General features: G+C 40.7%; 1 pseudogene; it reads right to left on the bottom strand.

Moving 5' to 3' along the window:
• Positions 1–3761: 3761 nt before the first annotated feature.
• LOC110319720 lies at positions 3762–4492 on the bottom strand (annotated as a pseudogene).
• Between the last annotated feature and the right edge of the window lie 2762 nt (positions 4493–7254).

Below are 7254 nucleotides of genomic sequence, written 5' to 3'. Positions count from 1 at the left end.
CCCTGGGCTATATTAAAAAAAAAAAAAAACTAGAAAAGCATTAGTCTAGCAGTAATGGAACCAGAGAGTAAGACAGTAAGCAATATTCCTCCATGGTCTCTGCTTCTATTTCTGCCTCTTAGTTCCCGGTTTCTGTTTGAGTTCCTGCCATGACTTCCTTATATGAGGTACTATGTCCTGCAAATGTAAATCAAGTAAGTCTTTTCCCCCTCCAAGTCGGTTCTTGTCAGAGTGTCTTAGCACAGCAACAGAAGGAAGTTAGGACAATATTCTATATCTTTACAGCTACAGAGCAACAGGCCGAGATACTTTCAGGCTGAAACCTCTGACTTGATGACTGGGCATAACCTTCTCTCTCTATAAGCTGGTTTGCCTCCGTCACGGTGATAACTGACAGGCACAGGGTGAGATGACAAAAGCACAGACTGACAGTCTACATGTGTTATTCTTAGTTGACTTTCGCAGTGGCTTGGAGCTTTGTAACACTAAACTGAAGATGGCCTCGTAGGAAATATATTGTGTCCACAGGTAAAGAACTTGTTGCAGAAGTATGCTTACTCCAGCAGTGGGAGTATCCAAAAGGCCACATTTGTTCTAGCTTAGGGCACCTTATAGAGTAGAGTTGCCCCATCTCTCCCTATGCAGCCTATTCAAATTAACAACCATGGTGAAATTCACACCAGATGAATAAGGTAAGTCTGTAAAGAAGTTGCTTGAGTCCTGAAGAGCCGTTTTATTACGTATTCAGCAGTGAATCCCTCTCTTAAAGTGTTTTTATAGATACATAAACATACATATTGGTCATGTCTCATAATAGCTCTATTGTAGGCATGGTTCTTCAAATATATAATTCACTAATGTGAAAAGATCCACAACTTCACTCGCCCTGGGGAGTTGGCTAGGTTTTCAATGCCAGGCATGGTTTCCCTCTTGTCTGAGTCCAATGAGAGAGGAGTTGGCTATTACCAAGATATGCAAGTCACTACTGTACCTGTCGGGAGCCATCTAAGAAAGGGTAAGGCTAGCAAGTGGCCTTCCTGGAGGTGGCCCACCTTTTTGTGTGGACTAAGATGGGTGAGCTCTGAGAGGCCAGGTCCCAAGAGACTTCATCTCAGGACTGATTCTTTCAGCTGATACACCTTTCCTGTCATTATTAAATTAATATAATAATCTCTGGGCATCAGCCTACCCTATTAAGCAGATATCCTGCAGCTCAACATAAGGGTGACCTTTCGTGAATTAATGCTGTTTAGATAAATTAATGATTTTATAGTTCCTGATTTGATTGAAATAATCTTAGAAAGTTTTAAAAGATGACTTGCTTTAGTTGTTTGCTAGAGATATATAATAAAGTTAAAATCAAGAATATAATGTATCCATTCCTCATAATAATAAGTAAAGGCTGCATAATAAGAAATAAAATGAGCTTTCATAGTCATACAAAAAAAGTGAACATTTATATTCAAGGAAAAGTATTTTGGTGTAAGGATAAAACTACAGTTATGCACTATGATAAGGCAAGACCAGATGAAACTGTTGCTTTGAACTTATAATGATCTTACAGAATGAAACACTGCTTTGAACTTAATATCAACACCTGTAACTCCCATTTTGTGTAACATTTTATCCATGAGGTAATTTTGTAAAGAACAATTGTCTAGAAGGTATAAAAAGGCCAGAGAAAAGAAATAAGGATGGGTGGCTTGGATGGCTCTGCCCCATCCATCCATCCATCTTTCCAACCATCCATCCATCCATCCATCCATCCATCCATCCATCCATCCATCCTTCCATCCATCCATCCATCCATCCATCCATCCATCCATCCATCCATCCATCCATCCATCCATCCAAATGTATATGTCTGTTTATATATTCATATGTAGGTATATTTGTATGTATGTAAGCATGCATGAACACTGGTAGAGTTGATTGAGACAGATGGCCAGGCCCAACCAGAGTGTGTGTGTGTGTGTGTGTGTGTGTGTGTGTGTGTGTTTAAATGTATGTGTGTCTGTGCACACTTGCCTGTGTAAATGATTTTAATTCTTTTCCTTTCCTTCCTCTCTGGTTTACAAAGAGTTAACCTGCAGGATAGAGAAGAGAGGCTAGAGATAAATACTTTACCTAACCCCCCACTGTTAAGTAACAGGTGTTCATTCCTCTGAAGCCATCCAGAATAACTAAGAATCAAGGAGAGTAAATATCATTTATACTAAGCAACTTTTACTCTTAAACAAGCAAGCAAACAAACAAACAAACAAAACATGTTTTGTCCTCCAGCAGATCCTCTGCCCCCTTGACTACCTTTTAAAGAGAACTTGTGCTCTGGCAAGCTCCCAGCATGTACCCTCAGGGTTACCATGGTACATTAGTCATTGGTGTGGATTATAGGCTTCATAGCTAGGTAAGACTGTTGGTTATTTCTCTCCTGTGGAAGCTTACATGGGACCCCATGATACCATGAAAACTAGTCTTCAGGGAGGAGACATTGGGAGCATGTGTAGTCTAGCCCCGTGTCTGAAGTGACTGATATACTCAACATTAGAGACTTATCTTCTGCCTCTGGGGACGACCCAGGGAGATGGCAGTAGTAATGCTTTGTGAGTCTCTGGGACAACCCTGACAAATCAGCATAACCCTTAGCTGCATTCTAAAACTGTGTCCTTCTACCCACATATAAGTGTAGTTCTTATCCCATATCAAGGAAAGCTTCTCTTTGAAACGGCAAAGACCAGTACAGCAACCCACAACCAATCACAATGCAGAGTTGTGGAGCCCAGTACCAACAGATGCATGTGTAATACAATCCTCCCACCTACAGCTCAGGGAACATTGCAGAAGAAAGGTTGGAAAGACTGTAAGCACCAGAGGATTTGGAAGTTTGCCTCAAGGTTGGGTCTCCTAGCAATGTCAAGTTATGCACAAAATGTCTCACCAACATGACTGCCTGAAAGACACACAAAAAAAGGAAAGCAACAATATACATGCTCACCTGGGATAGACACACACACACACACACACACACACACACACACACACACACCAGGCAGTGGAGGTATACCAAGAGCAAGAAAAACAGTCTTCTCCCATGTCTTAGTCAGGGTTTCTATTCCCACAAAAAATATCATGACCAAGAAGCAAGTTGGAGAGGGAAGGGTTTATTCAGCTTACACTTTCAAACTGCTGTTGATCACCAAAGGAAGTCAGGACTGGAACACAAGCAGGGCAGGAAGCAGGAGCTGATGCAGAGGCCATGGAGGGATGTTACTTACAGGCTTCTTTCCCCTGGCTTGTTCAGCTTGCTCTCTTATAGAACCCAGAACTACCAGCCCAGGGATGGTACCACCCACAATGCGCCCTCCCACTCTTGATGATTAATTGAGAAAATGACTTACAGCAGGATCTCATGGAGGCATTTTCTCAAGGGAGGCTCATTTCTCTGTGATCACACCAGCTTGTGTCAAGTTGACACAAAAAACCAGCCAGTATACTCACGCCAGAGCATGCTGACTGCTCACCCAATACCAACAGACAGCCCCTGAAAACTTACACATGCAAGTAGCATTACCTGGACTGAGCAGGTCACATTTACATAGGAAAAATATCAACAAAGAAAGAGAAGCTGTGGATTTGAAAAGAGGCCAATATAATATGGGAGGGTTTAGATGAAGAGAAGGGAAGGGGTTTCGAAATGATGTAAACATTCTTTGGAAGATAATTTTGTAATTATATTTAAGTACAGAAAACTTAGTGTACATTTAACCCAGTTTAGTAGCGAGTTCTTTAGCCTTTGCCTTTTCCAGCTTGGAAATTCGAGCCACAGACTTAGGACCCAGGGAGTTGCCCACTCATCCTGCCCCCAGTGGCTGCGGATCTTATCATTATAATTGGTCCTAATGGCTTCCACCAGCTCACCCAGAGCACCCTTGTCTTCTGAGCTAACCTGTGTGAAGGCAACAGTGATTCATGTCTTTCTGTGGACCAGGCACCCCAGCCTGGCCTTTCCCTTGATGATGCTGTAGGGCACCCCCATTTTCGACATAGGGCAGGCAGGAAAACCAGCAGCTCAATGGGGTCTACGTCATGGGCAATCACCACCAGCTGAGCCTTCTTGGTCTCCACCACCAAGGTGGTGACTATATTGACTCCTGCTCAGAGGAAAGGTGGTCTCTTAGTTGGGACGTCCCCTATGCCAGCAGCTTTCTTCTCAGCACAGGCCAGTAGCCTTTGCTTCTTCTCTTGCTTGCTTTGTCTCTGGTCAGTACTTGTAGGCAAGCTTAAGTAGCTGAGTAGTTGTTTGCCTGTCCAGGGCCTGGGTGAACTGGTTAATGGCAGGAGGTACTTTGAGCTGCTTATAGAGGATGGCTCTTTGTCGTTGCTGCCTGATGTACCGGGGCCATTTGATGAAGCGTGTTAGATCGCTTTTGGGCTATATTTCCTGCCCAATACCGAAGTTCCCGAGCCTTTCCTCAAACAAAGGATTGACCATCTTACTAGGCAATGTAAAATTTTATAATCTAAAATTAAAAAAAAAAAAGATATAATTCAGCTACAAGGGAGAATAAGGCCAGGAAATGCAGAGACTGTCACAAATTTGGACTGAATGAGACTGCTTCCAAAGTGTCAAATGGTATGAAGAAAATAAGGAAATACATTTTGTACCACTTAAAACAAACAACAAAACAAAACAAACAAACAAACAAAAAGCCAGTTGTGGCATTGTACTCTAGATAGCTTCACCTTGGGTGATCAGATCATAGTAGAGATGCTAGAGTATGGGGGGGGGGGGAATGTAGCACATAACACTCACTTATTGATACTTCCTTCAAACATTTCTTTTTCTTAAACTGAATGTCAATCAATATAGCAATTAGCTCAAAATAATAGCATCTGACAACGGGGCCTAATCCTGTTGGTAGCTCAACTTAGACCCACACAGCTCAATGAAAAATAAACCTGAGAGAACTGAGGCATCTTCAGAGGCCTCGTCACATCTGTGGGAGGAAAGGCCATCCCTAAGCCATGGAAACAAACACAAGCGCCTGCTTTTAGTTCCCCTGAACGGCTGTCTAGATCTCACAAAGTTGTGTTGAAAGGATGAAGATTCTTTGTAAAATTATCTTTGACCAGAGGAGCTAGGGGATATGTGTGTGTTCGAAGGCCTTTTGTCTGAATCAGCAACCTATTGTATAATATATGAACCAATTGTCAGCTGACATACATTTCACACTAGACCAAACTACATTAACTTTGAAGGACATCTATGCTCTGTGGGACTATTAAATGTTGAGTCTTGTCTTAAGTGGTGCAGAAGTCTTGGCTCTGACCTCTGAGTTTTGTAAGAGAGAATAGGCTTGTTCTAATCCTTGGCTGTCTGCCATTTTTGTATTGATCTTGCAGCAGATACAACTTATAAAAGGAGGCAGTTCCTTGTTCTTCAAAAGACAGAATCACAAGAGTAAAAATCAGTGGGTTGGGAGAAAATATTTGTACGCCATATGTTTAGACATGTGAGAGATATCCAGCTAGAATAATGTGACTCCCACATTTCAAGAATAAAATAAATATAACCCACCTTAAAATGCTAAACCACCAACCAAAAAGGACACATGGAAGGATCCATGGCTCCAGCCACATATGCAGCAGAGAATGGCCTTGTCAGACATCAATGGGAGGAGAGGCACTTGGTCCTGTGCCCCACTGTAGTGGAATGCCAGGGCAGTAAGGCAGGAGTAGATGGGTGAGTGGAGGAACACCATCATAGAAACAGGAGGAGGGGGTGGGGTAGAGGGTTTCTGGGGGGGGGGNGGACTGGGAAAGGGGATAACATTTAAAATGTAAATAAATAAAAATCTAATTAAAAAAAAGAAAAAATGGGAACACAGTTTAGGTGAGTATTTCTTCAAAGTAAGAATACAAAAGGGCAATAATAATCTAGTAAAAACAATGGCCAATAACTTAGTAAAAGATGGCCAATAACATGAAACGTGCTGTGTGAGACGTGATGTGGAACCAATGTAGATGACACATGCAGATGTGTACATCTGTACATACTCTACATACAGAATAATCTAAACTCATGTCTTTCTAATTGACCTTATTCCCAGCCAGGAATACATTTGGCAATTGTCTTTGATGGCTAAAAGAATCCTTGCATATCAGCTCCACGAGAATCAAAATTTCCTCTTTGCTGAAACATCATACACACACTGACCAAACCTTTCTTTTGAGCAGCCGTAGACTCAGATGTTTAAAACATTTATATTGAAATCACTGGGAAATCTTAAAATGAGTTGCATTGCCATGAAAAACAAGAATGAGTGAATGATAATTTGTTTATAATAATGTGTGATTACAAAAAGACACTATGAGAACCCTTCTTCAACATAGGACTGCTGCAAATTTCACAAAAATATTGGTTATATGTGATTTTACCATCCCTGGTGTTATGTTGCATTACTCATTTTTTCCTTTGATAAATTAGAATTCCTGAAAGTCAGTCTGACTTACCTAGCATGTAGTTGCTATATAACAAATTAAATTATAACGCAAGCAGAATCATTTCACTGCTATTTCTAATCTTGCTGTGTAGAGCGTGGTTGTTGAATAACAATATAATTTATTGGGAAACAAGTCATTAAAATCTACCAAAATTAAATTAACAAAATTTAGTTGTGCAATAAAATCTTTAAAACTATTTCCATGGGTAACATAAAATAATTGTATTTATTAAAGTAAAGGAGGTTTTTATGTGAATCTTTGAAAGTGGTTTGATGTTTGAAGATTAATGTCCACATTGTTAGGAGTAATAAATAGGTCTTGACTGGATCTTGTCTCTGTTGTGTGATGTTGGGCTAATGAAAGTGTCTGCTTTATTATAAAGTATAAACTGGGAAATAATTTTGTATCAAGAGGGAAACAAATCTCACTCAACATCTACTTTGCTTCTAAATTTTTATAATCCCATGTAAATGCCTTTCTAAAAATATCCCTTTCAGTTTCTTACAATTAGCATTCATTACTTCCCTGACCCACCAGTCCCATTGTCTAACCGAAATTTCTGAATCACTAAGACCTTTCATTAGAAAAAAGGAAACCTGAATGTAAATTGCTTATTAAGCCCTAAGCAGAGGCTGCAGTGCTTGTGACAGATGGCATTTTCCTTCTAGAGAACTGAAAAGTAGCTCACTCTCTTCTCAAGGAAGGTGGCATGCTGGGACTGCCAAGCCAAGGTTTGAACTTTTGAAATTC

This window comes from Mus pahari, chromosome 4, assembly GCF_900095145.1.
Source record: "Mus pahari chromosome 4, PAHARI_EIJ_v1.1, whole genome shotgun sequence".
Lineage (NCBI taxonomy): Eukaryota > Metazoa > Chordata > Mammalia > Rodentia > Muridae > Mus > Mus pahari.
This window is presented reverse-complemented; position numbering and strand designations above follow the sequence as displayed.